This window comes from Lacerta agilis, chromosome 9 (assembly GCF_009819535.1).
Source record: "Lacerta agilis isolate rLacAgi1 chromosome 9, rLacAgi1.pri, whole genome shotgun sequence".
In the NCBI taxonomy this organism is placed as follows: Eukaryota; Metazoa; Chordata; class Lepidosauria; order Squamata; family Lacertidae; genus Lacerta; species Lacerta agilis.
In genome coordinates this window covers 41,325,075-41,344,009 of record NC_046320.1, presented here as the reverse complement: position 1 = coordinate 41,344,009, position 18,935 = coordinate 41,325,075, and positions in this window count along the sequence as shown.

Here is an 18,935-nt window from a genome sequence, read left to right as displayed (position 1 = left end):
TTGCTTCCTGTCTCATACTTGCAGCTATTTTGTCATGGAACAATTAGCTTTGAGTTGAACACAGTGGTTGCCAACGTATGAAATTTAGTTTTCCTGCTGGGTAGAAAACTGGGAGAAATTTCCTGCTGCTCTGCCAAGCCTGAGGTGATCATCAGTAATCCTGCAGGCTCCCTCTGCTCTTCTGGTGATAAATACTTCAACCGATTTGGCTGGCTCTTGAGTCCCCCCACCCCCCATTTTATGTGCTGATTTAAAGCAGGGGATCTTTGATTTCTCTGTTCATACAATTATTATTGTTGTATATTCTACAGCTTTTGATGAGGCTGATGAGTATTTTTTTAGCCGTGTCTGTGGTTGCAAATGCTTTGCAGCATTGTTCAACACCATAGGACCATTACCTGTATATGCATGTTTAAAAACTGGCCACCCATGGGTAGCATTTAGGAATAACACATATCCTACAGTGTACCCCAAGAGGCAAATAGGTGCACTTCTTTTAAGCTAAGTAAATGAAAGCTTTCACAACAACAACAAAAATGTCAAAATGCATTTCCCCCAAATCGGAATACACATATTCATATTTACATCTGTAGATGAAACACAAACACAAACAACTGCAGAGAGTATATTGGGACAAAGTTGGAAAAAAGAAATCACAACCAATCAGTAGGCTTCTGTGAAACTTATTAAAGTTGAACAAGTCCTGTGTAGATTCTCTCAATGTGACTCAGAGGGTTCCATAAAATTTACGGGCAAAAACAATATTCTGTGAAGCTAAGGAACAAAGAGGAAATGTCTTCTTTAGAAATTTACAGGGGCCAAGAAGTGAAAATGGTCAGTTGATGGACAATAATCTTTACACAATTGCAACCATTCAGAACTGGTAAAATACAAGAATCATGTAGAAAAATCCATCTAGAAATGGTGGAAGTGTTGCTGGTAGGGGTGATTCATTACCGGTAGGTGACAAAGGGATACATTAAACATGTATTGGATGGAGTTGAACTCCACTTCAAAGATCAGGGTCCCAGCTGGGACACATTTTTAGATGTAAACACATTTACATCAATGTGAAGTAGCCTGAGAGGTTTTATTTTTTTATTTTATTTTTAACTTCATCAAAGGTAAAAAGCCTCTCTACAGCCATTGGTCACTTGAACTGCTCTGGAATATGGCAGCAATCTGCTGTAGGCATCACATGACATTTTTTTTAACATGTGAAGTGTGTGGGAATTCCTCCTCAGCCCTAGTGAACACACACACACACACACACACCGCAGTGACATCAGCCTCCTCAAAATGCCCTGGTTTCCATTTGGGAAAACCAAAATACAGATTTAAATATTGTGAGTGTTCTCCTCTAGACTCTGATTTAGGATTTGCCATCCTGTTTTAAGCAAAACATGTGTCTATGCAACTCATACAGCTTAATCAGAAACGTACTTTAAGAAGAGTCAAGACTTTAAAGCTCTTCAGTGCAGACTTGGGCAGGGAGAAGCAGCAGCAAAAGACTTCCAGGGTTTTAGAAAACATTTTGACAAAGAATTGCAGGGGTGGAATTCAGAGTGGGCACAGTCCAACTAATTATTATCTTGGGTGCTATCCACATTAACCACACAGCTTACACACACTGTTGTGAGATAGGGGTGTTAAACTTGACACCAGACCCTTTTGTTCCCTGGATCCAGCAAAGCATTTAAAGCTAATCAAGCCAAACTAGCTTCCTAGTGAGGTGAGTGGGATCATCTTAATAGATGGTCCTGGTTGCGGGCAGGCCCTCAACACAGTCCCCCCACCCTGGCATGGGTGGAGTCATTACCCTCATGGCAGGGTGGCACCATGATTACCCAGGGCTAATTGCCCAATCAATTTGAAGGGTTATTGTGTAGGGGAGTATAAAAGCATCAGCGTGACGCGTCCAAAGCTCCCAAACACCCTCCCACCCTCCCTTTTTATTTAGGTGTCTTCTGGCCTTGCTTTGAACTTCGGTTGGTAGGGGACTGGGTAGGAATTTTTCCATTTGGCAAAATTGGCACTGGCCACTTGGTTTTCACCTACCTCTTAGCAATCATCACAACATTGTAAGGTTAGGCGGTTAGGCATTGGCTTAATTTTGAGTGGGAGAGGGGATGTCAGCCACCACCTGCCCCTCCCATTGTCCAAGGTTATTCCGTTAAAGGAATCCAGGGCCTGGATCCTGTCCGAAGTCTGCTTGGGGGGCTAGGGCCATGCCAGGCCTCTGGAAACACTAGGGAGTTGCAGACAGGTTCCCTCAAAGCAGCTACCCTTTGGGTGGTTTACCCTTACAGACTTCCTGCAAAGGGGGCAGGAATCAGATATAGTCTTTTGCCAATGCCTAAGCCAACACTGCTCACATTTGTAATTCAATAAAGTTGTGGCCAAAATTTGCCCAATAACCTTAAACTTAAATTATGTGTCCGTGTGAAGTTCTTTATTCAATGGGGGTTGGTTTGAGGGTCTTGGCATGCAATGGGTGATTAAGGGGCTAGGTGCAAGATGGCAAATGGTGGGGTCCCCTCCCTCAACAGATAAAGCCAGAGTTTAGAGACTTGGGCAATGATGTGAGCTGCAGGAAAAGCAGCAGGCTGGAGAGAGAGCCTGAGTCGTGCTTGATTTCTGTTTGAATTCAAGGTTGTGTATATAAAGCATATATCATAAAGACACCACGGTCTTCACTGTGCCTCATTCCTAACCTGGGTAAGTGTCTGGAACCCTTGGAATTTCACACCACTATGATATTGGGGTGGTGTGCAATAGTACAGTAGGTCTGCAACTCACACTTATTTTTCTTATGCATTCACAGCTTTAGGCAGATCATAAACAAACAAACAAACAAACAAACAACAAACAAACAAACAAACAAGAGAAGTAGACCCTTGCTTACCAGGCTCTTGAGGTTCTCATGAGATCTCATGGCGTGTCTGAAGGATATTCATTCACAGAAACAGCTTTTTAACCCCTGTGCCTTGCCTACAGGGACAATTGCACAAGGTCACTGGTAGGCTCCAGTGATATCTTGTGGAGCCATCCAAGATCTCACAAGACCTTGGATAGCAGGGCTGGTTACATAATTTTGCCTTTGTGTGTGGAACCCTGGAATGTAACCCCAGCGTAAGTTGCAGGCCTACTCTACACATTTCTAAGTTATAAGTTTAAAAAACAGTTCTGTTCATCACACACACACACACACACACACACACACACTATGACTACCCAAAAAAAAATGTTCTGTGAAATTTTGAAAACATATCCCAAAGGCCTCCATTTTGTTTCATACAAATATCCATCATCTGTGTAATAGAAGTGACCCAGAGGCAGAGAAGTAGGCATATAATAACACATAAATGAACAAATTAGTATTTAAAGCCTGTCTTGGTTGTCTCCTATACCAGTGTCTTATCTATGCTTCATTATATAATATGGTCATTTAACCAAATGCTAGAAATCAGAATGTGAGGAAATATATCTACGTGTTACACAATAAGAAGATAATTTGTATGTAGCAAACGAAAAGTGAGTTTCTCAGGCAGCTGTACTTGTATTTAGGAAGTGAACAGATTGGACCAATAAATGTCTGACCTTTAAATAAATTCCCCAATTATCTTTACACAACAATTTCTAGATTAGGGTACTGTGCAAAGGGATGGCTTGAGGGTTTTTTTTAATAGATGGAGATTATGTCATGCTGTTTTAAAGAAATGCAGATGAAAAATATGGAAGAAAAATGTAGATTGCAATCTAATTATTGCAATGTGAAATCATATGTCTGAATTCATGACTGGTGATTGGTGCATAAGAAGAAGAGAAAATATGAAGATAAATATGCCAGAAATGGATACAAGAAAATGATCAACAATAAAATGGGAATAAAAGAAATGTAGAGGTTTAACGATACAGCACTGGACTCTGATCACTCTCTTTTATTCCCAAACACTTTACAATTTTTCTGACATCTATTACTTTACTTACATATTTACATTTATAAATACTTCTGGTTGGTGATAATAATTTTTACAGCACAATATTGATTCATTTGCCCAGCAGGCCAGAGGTTTAAAAGCAAGTTCAGAAAGCCAGAGTTCAGATAACAATTTATGCTAACAATGGAAATAAACTGTGGGCATTATTCCCTCTTGTATAGCGGAGGTGAAGTTACCCTCACCACCTCCCCTTCTGCAAAGATAACTTCAGAATTTCACCCTAAGGGGTGGGGTTGTGGGGGGGGAGGGGGAGCTGTGGATTGATTGATTCTATGTTGCCTCATTTTTCATCTACTCATTGAATTATTGTAGCATCTGGAAATGTTGTGGTTTGGTTGCCCATTGGGGTTGTGAGTCTGGGAAGGTAAGGAAAGTGAGTATATATATATATATATATATATATATATATATATATATATATATATATATCCTCAATCATGCACCTGGCCTGGGGATAATCTGGGGCTGCTCTTTAAGGACTACAAAATTTGGGCGAGTGCTAGACAGTAGGGCCTGGGTACATGTGTTGGTTTCAAACCCAAGGCTCACTTAGTGTCATGGACTGGATGGATGCAGAGGAATGGAAGATGTCTGAGAGCCCAGGGAGTTGTGGTGGGACAAGGATGAGTGGTCAGAGGGAGCAGAAGGAAAAGAAGGTGAAGAGGAGTTGTTAGAAACTGAAGAGTTAACAGGGCTTGATGAGCTGGGTAGAGACTGGCAGAGAGAAGTCAAGAATCAGAGGCAGAAGCAGGTGAATGAGAGGATTGTGAGGCTAAGTGACAGAGATCAGTCAGGCTGGTGAAGAGTCATGGGAGTCTTCCGCTCCTGCTGTGATAAGCTCCCCATCCCCCTGTCTTCCAGAACCAGAAGAGGGCTGAAATGGGGAAAGCCCTGGGGAGGAGAGAACTTAGATAGCTGTGGGGAGGCAAGGACTTTTAATCTCGGCAATTGATTCTTGGGGTAATACCTACAAGTACCAGGGATGAGCTGCTGTGCTCATTAGGCCTGATACTCAGCCAAGCTTGTGAAGATTGTGTTTTGCTAATAAAGAGTTAACTCCAACTTTGAACAGTGTGATTTACTGTCAGCTTGCTCTGTGACACCTAGCAAAGAGGGAACCATTTCTTCCCCATCCTTACTTTGGAAGCCACAGCCTTTGGCTGCATCACATCCTCAGGTTTCTGGAATGATGCTTCTTTCCCAGCATTTTCAAAGATGAATCATGGAAGAACAGAAGTACGTCTTTATAAAGGGCGGCAACATGACTAATGACATCCACTGTTATGTCACACCATGCCCACTGGTGTGAATTAAATTTAGTGTGACACAACAGTATATCGATCAAAAAGCCACTGTTCCATAATGCAACAAAGAAGGTAGCTTCAAAGGAATGTTAGAAACTGGGAGAGCATTATAGCATAGAAAACTAACACAATAATCCCCACATCTTTATTGACTCCAAGGCACCACTTTTCTGCACCAGCAGCTCTCCCACTGGTGCAAGGATCTCTCTTTCATCCTGAGTTTCATGTGGGCCTCTGCTGCTGTTGAAACTGGGCTTGAATCCAGCCACTTTGGAAAGAGTTAATTGTTATGTATTCAGTGGTCTGTGTTTGCCTGAGCTTTAGTCTGGACTAAGGATTCTGAGCTCCTGTGTTCTGATTCGATACATGTTGTCCAATCACAGAACATTTTAGGATCTGGGCCTCTGCCATTGGCCCTTGAACTCTGAGTCGTGATTCGCAGTTTAGAAGTTTAGACAGCCAATCACGTTGGGAGTGGGAGTGGCCCAGGCTTTCAGAAATGTATAATTGTACCAGTAGTTGCTTTGCCTCTGTTTCCCAGTTATGTAGTTCAATAAAGGTTCTTGCTGTTAAAAAATAATAATAATAATCCCCACATCTGAATGTACCCAGAATCATCAACTGGTCACAGTTCATGTATTCGTCTAATTGGGTTGCAGTTCCTCCAAGTTGCTATATTAATACCTATAATTCCCCACTCCATGTTTTGCCTCATGAATCATATTTGTGAGTGTGGGAGCAAAAAATTGTTTGCCAAAATATGGATAAACGGAGTTCAGGAATTTCACTTGCTTCTATGTTTCTCTTACATTACAGTGCTCTATGTTTCAAGACATGGAACAATGGATTATTGTTACTGTTTATCAGCAAATAAATAACTTAAGTAATATTAGCACAAGGACTTCCATGTTTTAATATTACCTCATTATTCTCACCAATGTAATTAGATTTGCAGATGCATTTTCATGCTTAAAATATATTTTAAGTGCTCTGCTGAATGTGGCAAAACCATTTGTTAGAGGCTGTGCTTTTTCTGAAGGACAAAATGCTTTTTCATGAGTAAGATTCCATCAATAAAAAATATCCCGCTTGAGTCTCTAATTTAAACTGGAAGGACAGGAATGCATGTAAACCTTTTTGGACAAGGTAGCTAGCATTGGATAACAAGATGAGAGGTGTTCTGCAAACTTGCCAGGAACTAAGCTGCATGAGTGATGTCAGGTCAAAATGAATTCCTTTATGCGCACTCCAAAATCAATTGGCAACCAATGCAGACTATGGAACACAGGTGTAATGTATAAAGTGCCAGTTAATAAGCAAACCACTCCCAACTGTCTTCATCCATCAAGGCCCATCTGGCAGTTTCACTCTAAAGAAGCAAGCCAGCAAATAAACAAGCAACCATGGGCTTTTTGATCATTTCTGGTCCCATGGCCTTCAAAATATAGAGACACCTTAACTCAAAGGTTTTCAACCTTTTTCAGTCAATGGCTCCCTTGACCAGCTACATTCATTTTTGTGGTTCTCCTGTGGGGAAATGTGCTCTGAGCCTCAGAAGTCCAGTTGTGTCACCCCTTGCCTGGAGAGCCAGCAGCCCCTCACCCCTTTTCAAACATCCTCCCTTGTGGAGTGTTCCCTCAGCCTCCTTTCCTCTCCCCTCTCCTTGGGAGTCCTCTGGGCAGCAGCTGCCACCACCGCTGGTGTCTGAGATCCCCCCCCACACACCTCAAAGAGAGATGCCTCCTCGAGCTGCCTCCCCATGGGCCTAGAAAGAGGATGCCCCCAAGCCTTAGCAGCCTGTCAGAGACTGGCCAAAGGGAGGCAGCAGTGGCAGCAGCAGGCACTGCCGGGCCTGCATGGCAGAAAGGCTCCCTTTGGCATCGGGCACTAAGCTCCCAGGCAGGCATTGCACACAGCAAGCACAAGAAAGGCCAGCACTGAACCTGCCTGCCTGCCCGGCCTCACACTTGTCCACCTGTTCCCAACAGCAAGGGCTGGTGGACTGGGTGGGTGGGTTCCCTCACCTATTTGCTTGCTTATTCTGAGGCCACCTCAGCTCCTGGCAACCAGCACCACCTGACCAGCCCAAGAAGCACCATTCGCCTGTGGAGCTTGTAGCCAAGGCTGCTGCAAACAAACAGCTGTGCAAGCCTTTGGGAGGCAGAGACGTGAAGAGGGAGGGAAGGAAAAGGGGACAGAGGCCAGTGTTGCCCGTGGCACACCTGACCATGGCACACTGGTTGAAAACCCCTGCCTTAACCCTTTCAGGCATTTCTCTCCATTTTATTGACATAATGTGAAAAGAAGCAGGAGGACCACCTATTCTCATATGGATCTATGCCAGTCTCTTCCTCACGCAACCCACATTTGGAGGAAGGTCTGAAAGGGGAGCCTGTCAAATATACACAATCTGTTCCCATGCTCTGGAACAGCTCTGCGGGTGCATCAGCCAGCTGAGGGTGTGTCCTACAGTGGGGTACATAAAGGGAGGAGATTCACTTTCCCAGTGGCTACTGCTTAGGGCTGTACAACCATCTGTCCAAAGCCTAGATTTTGAACCAAATTGGCCCAAGTCAGGTTGATAGCAGTCATCCTTGGGGAAGGGGGGAATAAGGAGAGGGGGACACAGACTAATGTTTACATCTCTGGTTATCATTATAATTATTATAATTATTATATATAATTATTATATATTGATTTATACCTCACATTTCCCCCTAACAGTTCCCAATTTGCTCCAGGGCTCAGATCCAGGTCAGGTTGAATGTGAATCATCCTGGGTCAGATTGGATCCTGTCCAAACTGCTGGATTGGGTCCCAGACTGGCTCTGGGGGACCTGTACACAGTCTTACTATTGCTGTCTACGCCCTGCTCTTTGTGGCATCTACATCAAACATGTGTACACATGTACACACCCAAATGCCTATTTATTTGTAATCAAAGTGATGGAGTTCTAGTAAACAACAGCAGTAGAACATCCCAAATTAAATCCCTGACATCTCTAAGTGGCACTAGGAACATCTGAAACCCTGGGAAACCACTCACAGTCATTATGGGCAATATGGACCTAGATTGACCAATGTAAGGCAGTTTCTCATGTTATTCAGGCCTCAAATAGTGACACAATGTAGTTGGCATAAGGGACAGTTATGGAAAGGGGAAAGGAGGGGAAAATAGGTGCCAGATACATGCTGGGGCAATGTGCTTGAGAGGCATGACTTGTATGTTATTCACATGAATGCTCACACAAACATTTAAAGCCAGTGGTGCTACAACGTGCTTTAATTCTTTCCCTTATCAAATTCACACACAGAGATACTGGATATGCAAAATATAAATGCCGAGCTGCATTTTTAAAATGGAATTCATCTGCAGCTTGTACCATGTTTTTTTATAGTCTGGCAAACCAGCACTAGGCACATCTATATTAGGACCTTCAATAGTATGAATGATGCTGACAATACCAAAATGTGGCATCAGCAAATATGTGTATCTGTCAAATGAATCTAATGGCTAACCTACTTACATGCCAACAGTTTTTCTTCCTTTTCTCTTTTTTTGCATTATTTCTTTTCTTTGTGAGCTAAATGGAGGGCAAAAGAGCTCCACTGTACTTTGTTTCGTTGAAGTACAGTTTCTTTGGACAGGTTTGCTCCAAGAACATGAATTAGTTGGAATGGAATGTAGATGTAGATGCAGTTACTGGAATTTCAAATTAATATTCAATGGCTCTTGAGAGCCCCTATCTTGGATGTATAGCATCTTTTTATAAAGCTCTTATTGTCTCACTGAATTAACAAATATATTGAGAAAAGCTCAAAAATTCTGGAAGGCATATTGAATGTAAGTCACAACAACATTGCAATTCCTGTTGCTTTACCTTCTGGACATACAGGCTGGTTGGAAGCTACACTTCAATATCTGGACAGATATCTTGGGAAATGGTTAGCTCTTGTTCTGTCTCCAACGAGCTAATGTGACTTCACTCTGAAAACTGCTTATACTCTAAGCAAGGTTTATAAATCCTAGACTGGAAGCTGGACAGGAACACACTTGCTTTCAGAATGGACTATTAATTGGAGCTTGTGGGGAGGTGCTTTAGCCAAGATTCTTAAATTAATTAAAGCTGACATCAGAAGAGACATTTTTGTTAGCCTGGCTGGATGTCTATAGTTTGAAGAACATTTGTGTACAGTTTAATTCGAATTGCTACTGCCCTCTAGCTGCCACAGGGCAAAATTAAAATAAAGATTAGCATGTGACACCCAGACTGAACACAGGTGGCAGGTAGTGGATTCTGCGTTTCTCTAAGACAGACTTGCCCTGAGGTAAAGGGAGGAACCACATGTCCCCCCCCCCCATGATATTTTCTGCAGTTCTGGTTCTACAGAACTCTCCCTAGTTGAGACTATATGCTTGAAATGTCATACATTTTCCTAACTTTTTTGTCTGTTCTGTTCTAAGGGGATAAAATGAACAATGTTCTGATTCATCTGCCAATGAAAATGTTGAAAGTCTGAGTGGGGCTGACAGTTCCCAAATCTTATTACTTCATTCCTAACTTTATTTTACGTTGTGTCAGTGAGTGATACAGCACAAATCTACAGCGACAAGCTAACCATAAAAAAAGAACATAAGTGATACATTGAGTCAATCCAGGCCAGCATCTTTATCTGTGTGAAAAGGGGAAGGCAAGGTAGACTAAAAGATAAAAATAATGTTGAAGTTTGGGCAATTAGCTTTACATCACTTGAACTTTTTTCTAATCCTCAGCTTGTAAAATGGGACAAAGCTGTCTGATTGCAAATTGCAAATAAAATAATTGTTGAGTAAAAAAATCACAATAAGACAGGAAATATACCTAAACAGGAGATGTAATATATTCAGAAGATATATTACAGGGTTTGGCACAAACAGAGAAATTGCATGTTTTGATGCACATAGGCATCAGGAACAAAGGAAACAGACTTATACCAGACCAGACCATTAGTCTGCCTAGTTCTCTGGCTGGCATGGACTCTCCAGGATTTCAGACAGGAGTCTCATTCATTCCAGTCTTGCCTGCAGACACCAGGGATTGAATCTAGGACCTTCTGCATACAATTATTGCCCTGGCCTGTTTTATTGAGTGTCAGATAAGGAATGGAATCCAATATCAACTGTGTATGTAACTGTGAAATTTTACATGTGAAAGTTCTGTATTGATATGTCAATGCTGCATAATATCTCAAAATTTCATCCAAAGGAACACTCAGAGATCTTTAAATGAAGGATTCAGGGCCATTTTTCTATCTCATTTTCCCCAAACACAAATCCCAGTTCCTGCCAAGGACTTAACCCTGAATGTAGCCTTGGTTTAAGATCTCAGCTGCCTTTGTACAGATTTGCATTCATCTCACAAAGATTTAATATTGCTCTAGAATATAAACCCTTTTTTATTTATTTGATAATACAAAAAACACCCTCCCCCCCCCCCCACTCCTGCTCAAGCCCTTTGAACACTTAAGACAGCTGGGATTTGCATTTCTAATGCCAGGCTTGGAGGTGAGCTGAAAGTATTGAAATTTTGAGCTTTTTTTCTAATTGCCCTTCAAATGTGTAAAGCTGTCTTCCTCTGTCAGGAAAGTCACAGAAAAGTCTATTAACTTTCACAAAATCAGGAGTTCATCCCCTTAATTTTGATCTGGAGGCATCACACATTTCTGAGAAAGACCTCAGACTAACGTTACCAGCAGGCTGCTAAAGCCATGTCTATATTTGACCACCAACTGTCCTTTTCAGAATAAGAGGAAGAAAGGAAAGGAAAATATACTACAGCAATTCACATTCACAAAGAATAGTGGGAAAGTATTGGCAGGTCTGGCAGCATGTCTAAAAGAGTGAGCAAATAATTCAATAGCTCTCAAACAATATGAAGAAAATTCTTTTGTGTAGGTGACATAGCCAAGAACTAGGATTGCAATGCAAACTTTAGAAATATTTATTTTTCACCTATATCTACCTGAAAAATAAATATTTCTAAAGTTTGCATAGTCAACAAGACTGGTCCCAAATAGTGCTGCACTACCTCAAAAGCAATTCAATCAAATCTCTAGATATATAGAAGGCATGCAAGTCGCTAAAGGATGCAGAATAGAACACAGGTTCCTCAAAATGAGAAACCACTTTTTAATTTGATAATGGGCCACTTTTTAAATTGGGGGGGGGGGTTCTGTAGCTTAGTGATAGTGTACACCAGGGGTCAGCAACATTCTACTCATGTAAAAACACCTGGCAGGCCCCACAAATAACCGAGAGATGCATTTTAAATAAAAAGACACATTCTACTCATGTAAAAACACACTGATTCCCAGACTGTCAGAAGGCCGGATTGAGAAGGCCTTAGGTTGCCTACCCCTGGTGCACACCATGCATGTAAAAGGTTGCAGGATTTATATTTGAAATCTCAAGGTAGGGATGGGAAGAATTCCTGACGGAAACCTTGGAGAAACTTCTGAGTTAGATAGGCCCATAGTATTGTGCACTATGGTGGATAAAGGGTGACATTCAATGAATTTCTACTGTTTTGCTCCCTTGCTGCTTTTGTTGCTACATTTGCTTGTGCTCGATCAGTCTTACTGGGGTTTTTATTATTATATTGTAACTAAATCTATTTTCTTTCTTTTTTTAAAAAAAAGTGCCTTTTTAAAAGGGTAAATTCAACACTGGAGTAGCGAGTTCCATCTGAATTTGATTCTCTCTCTTGCTATTTGGTATTGATCTTTGAGTTGGGTGGGGTGTATCCTTTTCTATATTGCAGGAATAGCACTTTTGTGTGAAGGTGGCAGGTGTAGGCAGGCAGAGAGTAGCAGCAAACATGAATGCACTTTCATCAGTCTGTCATCAAACTTCATAATTTCTTGGTTTGTATTATGAACTTGGTATGCTCATAAAATATCCTAATATTCTGATGTAAACTATCAGTCTTCTGATAGCTCTTTCCTATCCTGGATTGTAAACAGAGCCAGATAATAACTCCCTGTCCTCACAACTCACTCCCCAGTTCCAGTGGCAACAGGGAAAAGGACATAAGAATCTGTCCAGAGACAATTGATCAGTCTAGCTCAGTGTTGCCTACACTCACTGATAGGCATCAACTCTCTAAGGTTTCAAACAGGGGATATTCCCAGACCTAACTGGAAAGGTCAGTGATTGAACATGGGGCATTTTATCAATGATGCCATAGCAGTGTTCAAAGCAAACAAGGAAGTGTTATCCCACACTGTTCAAAGCTGTGAATACAGATAATTCATAACCACTGTAATACCTGCTCCCTAGTGTCAATAAGATCTTATATACTGGAAAGACATGTAAGTGAATAGATGGCAACAGTGCATTTCCCTTTGGCTACCTTCATTGTTTTGTCGAAGTAGCAAAACTGAACCTTAAGGTACAATTTGGAAACTGAAGAGGGGTAAAAGATGGGTGCAAAAGATGTGACAGGAGGTATCAGAATAGCACCCAGGGGTTGAGGCCATATGTCATCTGGTTTAAATGTTAGCTTGCTCTGTGCTATGGTATAAGGACTAATGCAATAAATGTTATTGTTGTAGCATTCCTACTATGGCCAAGTACCATCACAGCCTCCCCAATTCACATTAGAGCTTAAGAGGGGTTTTAGGGGGGAGGAGGGGGGGACAAAAACACAAGTGAATTCAGGGCCGTCTCAAAGGGATCGTGCGCCCTGGCGCGACGATCCCTCGGCGCCCCCGGTGGGCCGCCTCTCCGCCCACCTCCCTCCCGCGCTGGCCGCCCCTCGGGAGGGGGGGTGGGCGAGCGGGGGATGGGGGCGTGGCGCTGCAAGCCGGCCACCCTCCGGCGCCCCAGCTGGAGCGCTGGGAAGGGCGCGCAAAGCCCCGCGCTGCTCCAGCGCCACGTCCATCATCCCCTGAGGGGCGGCCAGCGCGGGAGGGAGGCGGGCGAGCGGGGGATGAGGGGCGTGGCGCTGGAGCGGCGCGGAGCTTTGCGCGCCCTTCCCAGCACTCCAGCTGGGGCTCCGGAGGGTGGCCGGCTTGCAGCGCCACGCCCCTCATCCCCCACTCGCCCACCTCCCTCCCGCGCTGGCCGCCCCTCGGGGGATGATGGACGTGGCGCTGGAGCAGCGCGGGGCTTTGCGCGCCCTTCCCAGCGCTCCAGCTGGGGCTCCGGAGGGTGGCTGGCTTGCAGTGCCAGGCCCCTCAGGGTGGGCCGCGGGGGCGCCCCTGGGGGGCCTGGCGCCCTGGTGCACCGCGCCACCTGCCCCTATGAATGAGACGGCTCTGAGTGAATTGTAAAATTGTTGCATATAGAATATAATAAATATACCTTGTTGACTGATGGTGAGCCTTTCTGCTTGATCTTGGTCTGTCAATTCTAGGTGTTTGTAAGATAGTCATACCGTGAGAAAAACTTGAATGCTTACAATGGAAAAGCTTACAATGCCGGATTTTCACAGTACCAAATACTTGAAATTTCAAGTCTGATTTGACATTATGAGAACATCTGAAATAAGCAGAATTTTAGGACCCATCCTATTCTCCTGATTAAATGTTTTTTTAATATTGTATTTTGAATTACAGTATTAACCAGGGTCATTATGGTGAAGTGCTGGTAATAAACTGAAATAATAATAATGTGTGCTTTTCTCCCCCTATACATGAACTATTTTTATTCTTTGTTGTAGTACACCCCAGCATGAAGATTTTTGGTAGATAGCAACTTATGGCACAATCCTATTCAGAAGTGGGTTCAGTTTATTTCAGTGGTGCTCAGTCCAGTTAAGAGGGTATCCTGAAACACATGAGAATTCCATCGAAATATTATGTTTCAAATATAATTATAACAAGTCTCCCAGATTAACCGTATTATGTTAAAATAAAATAAATGTATTTACTTTTGTTCTCATATAAGCATTTTAAAACAATTCTACATAGTCAAAAGATTTTGTCTGTTGTTAATAATTATTCCTCTACAGAAAGGTTCAACAGCTTCCAGATACATAAATAGCAAAAGAAGGGCTAATTTTCACCCTTACTGCTTGCACATTTGATAAAAATGATACATGAAAATAAGAACTAACCTCAATATTTTACAGCAAAACAGAATTCACTGTTTAATGTTACACTTCTATTTTTAAGACATAGCACTTGCTGGAGGATGGTGATCAAAACACAATGTATAATTAGAAATTTTAAAAATTATCCTAAAGTGCATTTGAAACATAACTAACTTTGCAAAAGCTTTTCCATTGTAAGCTTTTACTCTCTAGAAACTACTTCAAAGCAGACACATCCTGTCAATAAAATGAACTACAAGCACGAACATTCCTCCTTTGAGGATAAAATGCCTGCATATGGATAGGTCAGCCCCAATTTGCATGACCAACAGTCAAGGATGATAGAAGATGTACTCCAGTAATATCAGAAGGGTCACAGGTTTCCCATTCCTGCCACTCTGCCTACTGCTGCATTCATGAAATTAGGGTACCAGAGTTCTTAACTTTACCCAGCCTTTCCTTTTGAACTGTTGAGTTACCGGTACTTCATATGTAGACTTCAATGCTGAGGTTCAGAGAGGAAAGAAACAAGGCTCTATTGGCCCCATATTGGGATACTCCTCCATACAGAAAGATTCTGCTCTATATTCCAGTTATTTCAAGCACATGAGTTGTAGTCAACATAGTGCATAGAGGCTCCCCTTTATCACACACACAGCCCAACAAGACAATGACAAAAAATCCACCAACAGCATACAAATCGATATGGCTAACTTGTTCAAAAACACCCACCCACCCACCCCACTCACACAGGAAACCAAAGATCACGACAGCCAACCACAAATAAATAATCACACCCTACACCAACCCCGACCTCTCTCATCACCAAAGGAGTACAAGCGAACAACAGAGAACTTGCACAAACAACGCTGACACCAAACCCCACATATATTACGTAAAATAGAAACATTGTCACCCCACCCCACCCATCTCCCCACCCCGCCCACCTCTTCCCCCCTTTTCTTCCTAATGTCTCAACAAACGAAACTGATGTGTAAAAATGTTACATGGGAAAAAAAATGAGAGAGACATTGCACATACCTTTGTAAATCAAGAAAATCTTTAATGAAAATATGTTTTTTTAAAAAAAAAACAAAAAAACATAGTGCTAAGTGAATGTTTGAGTGATAAAGCATTCTCTTCATTCCCCCCCCCCCAAGTATGCTCTGGGTCTCCCTTGAACCATCTGGAGCAGATTTGGGAATGGCATGGGGCATGTGAGGAGGGAGGGGAACGAGATGAGGGAAATCCCCTTACTGTTGGGAGTATTGGTCATTTGTTGTCAGAAAACTGTCTCTGTGAGTTTCTGCATGCAAGACGGAACTCTGGCTGTGGAGTGGGATTGTTCACACAGCTGCAAGTTAAGTCAGTAAAATCATGTACATGCACACTGCACTATGTGAGCAACTGAGAGAACTTTCATTTTGTCTGCTGAGAGGAGGCAAGCAAATCTACCACTATGGGGATCCACAGCCGTTAAGGACTATCTCTGTAAATAGCGACCAATATGCTTAATGACGGACAATAAAGTAATCTGCCTAGAACACTCTTGTGTTGCTGGTCAATCAGACTAAGGGTGATTGCACTCACTTTTGCCTCAAACTGTGTTCACTCTGCTGCAGTGTGCCAGGCAAATCTGTTTTATGACAGCCTTCATGCCATAAACAGCCACACTTACAGCATCACAAAAAGTTAGTTGAATACCTCCCAGTAGTTCCACATAAGTATCCTTGGGTTTTCACTTCCTGATGTTACAGGGCTTTCAATCCAAGCTTCATGCCCACAGGTATATCTGAGCAAAGAAAGAGGTTTCCCATTAACATCTGGTAACAGTGTTCCATATATGACACCATTGCATGTGTAAAATAGGTCCTGATATTCATGGAGAAGTTGTTTGCATCAAGGTCTGTGCACATCAGAGCATGCATAATGGATGCATTTTCCTTTTACTGCCAGACTAGGGAGAAACTATCATTCTAGTTTGTAAATTACACACTTCTCTCTGCAGTGTGGTTACACTGTTCTCATTCATTTGGGCTTAAAATTGTTTGAAGGTTAGTTGACTATTCATTCATTTTGCTTTGGGGTAGCATGGAGAAGTTTTTGTGGCCTGAAGTTTGCAAAGAAAGGCTTCAGCACTTTGCACACTTTCATAGGGGGAAGTCATATTAAACTAAATTGGATTTATTACCAAGTAAACATGAACAGGCTGCAAATTTATTTCCCACAAACTAAAAGAGATTTGCCAATCAGTATATCATTTGTAGTCATGTGAAGCTTTGTTCAAACCCCACCCACCCCCAGCATTTTTGTATAAAGAATAAAAAGGGAAAAAAGTTAACAACTCATTGAATATAATAAAAGGGAGGAATATTCAGCTTTTTAGTGGGAGTTATGCACAGATGATAAATGGTTTTCACTTGGGCAATTAGGCATTGAGCACCTGTTTTTTTTCGCCCACTGTATTGTGATTTACTTTAGAAGGAATAAACACAGATTGTCTCTTTCAGTACACAGACTGCTTCTCTTTGATTTTTTTTTAAAATGGCCTCCTCTTCTCTGAAGACTTTAATATTCTCACAAAAACAGAATGAGAGAAAAGCACAAAAAGAACAAAAGTGCCACTACAATATATGAACAAAATAAATTACAATGCCCACCTTCATTTTTTTCTATCAATTTTTAAAGATAGATTCGTTTTTATATGAATTGCACCATTTTTTAACTGTTGAACTATTATGGTACATACATAGCCAGAGAAGAAGAGACTACAACTTATCTTTTGTTTTGCCTCAAGAGGCAAAATGGCCTGGGCCAGCCCTGTTGAAGACTGCAGTGAGAACAGACTGTGCATGCACTGTTTTTGCCATTAGATATTCTCCAAGTGAATTCAAAAAGACCCCAGCACAAGACAAAGCTAACCCACAGAAGAATATGCAATCATTCCATCCAGCCCTGCCTTCAAAACAACTGTCCCTATCATTTCCACACAACTTATCACAATGTACAAATCGTGTTCACCTCATACCTGCAGTCAGGTTGTTAAAGGAATTGGGTCACCACAAATGTCAAACATAATAGGATGCCATGCTAATGTCAGAAAGTGACTCTTTACAGATATGATGACCAATATATCTGCTAAGCAAAAAACATTGGGGTCAGCTCTAAATGCCAGTAAAGAACTATTTTTAGTTAGAGAACATTTAAAGTTCTGATCTCAACAGCTGCTTTTGTTTATCAGGCAATGCTGTTCCCCCAGATTCTTCTGCATATTTCAGTATGTTCTTACTGTACTTGCTCAACGTGAGTAATTTTTATCCTTTCTGCACTTAAAGTAAAGTTCATAGGGGTTTATTTTTAAAAAAATTCTTCATTGAATTTTTATCCAGTTGGAAATTTCTTTGTTTTAAACGCCTCTGTTGCTGCAGATATGAATTCCTTGTGGGGGAAAGGAATACTGTCCGCTGATTCTCATATAAGATGTTCTTGCTGCTATGTCCTTCACACTGAATTAGATTAATGGACGTTAATTGATTCAAGCTCTTTAACATGCATGTTGCCATTTGTCAGCCATTCTGTTGCCATAAGGGTTGCATAGATTCTTAATGGTGTTTGTGACATCCTTTCTTTCAGGTTTAATTTTTATTCCCAAACTATGTTCCTTTATCTCAGAAGTGTTATTATGTAATTATCAGACTTTAGTGTTGTGTGTGCTACATTTGGATGCTTCATTGTCATTTATCCCTTATGATCAAGGGTGATTGTCAATTAATTTGCATAAGACTTAGCCAAACAATCTTTAGTTCATACTGTTTGGCATATTATGCAGAAGCTTCTGGGAGAAGCTGCTGTGTGTTATCATTTTTCCTGTGTCATTGGACTATTTTCAGTATAGATAATGACTGCTGCCAATTTTAATGCTTTGTTGGTCTCAGTAGCTGTTTGAAATATCTATTATTATTTTAATAAATTTGAAGCATGCTATAATCCATTTATTCTTCAATAATTATGGGGTGAGTTGTGCTGCTGTGCCCCCTGACCCTATTCAATTTTCCAAGGCTGCAATCCTAAATCCCACTCACCTGGGATTAAGCCTCATTGAACTCAGCCAGATTTAGTTCTGACAAGACATGGTTAGTGTAACGCTCTAAAGTATCTGAAGTCTGATTGGCCCCTATTGAAATTAATGGGAAAGTGAAACATGCCATTCATGTTTGTGAAACAGCAAAGATAGACAGCTGCTTCTAACAATTCCAATAAGTATAAAAGAGAATTTGGGATATGAATGGTGTTTTTTGTTCTTTTCTTTTTAAAATATATATCACATCTTCAAAAAAAATGCAATTACATTATCCTCTAACAACAGCAAGTACATAAGCTTCTAAAGCACAGACAGTCTAAGCAGCAGGGGGGTTTCAAAAACATATGTCTTCATTTATGCAAAAAGTTTTATTCTTTATGGGGTTTACTCTAAATTCACTGCATGCAGAGCAATTACTAAATGATATACACTCCAGATGGATCATCAGCAAAGTCAGATGAAAATGTATACACAC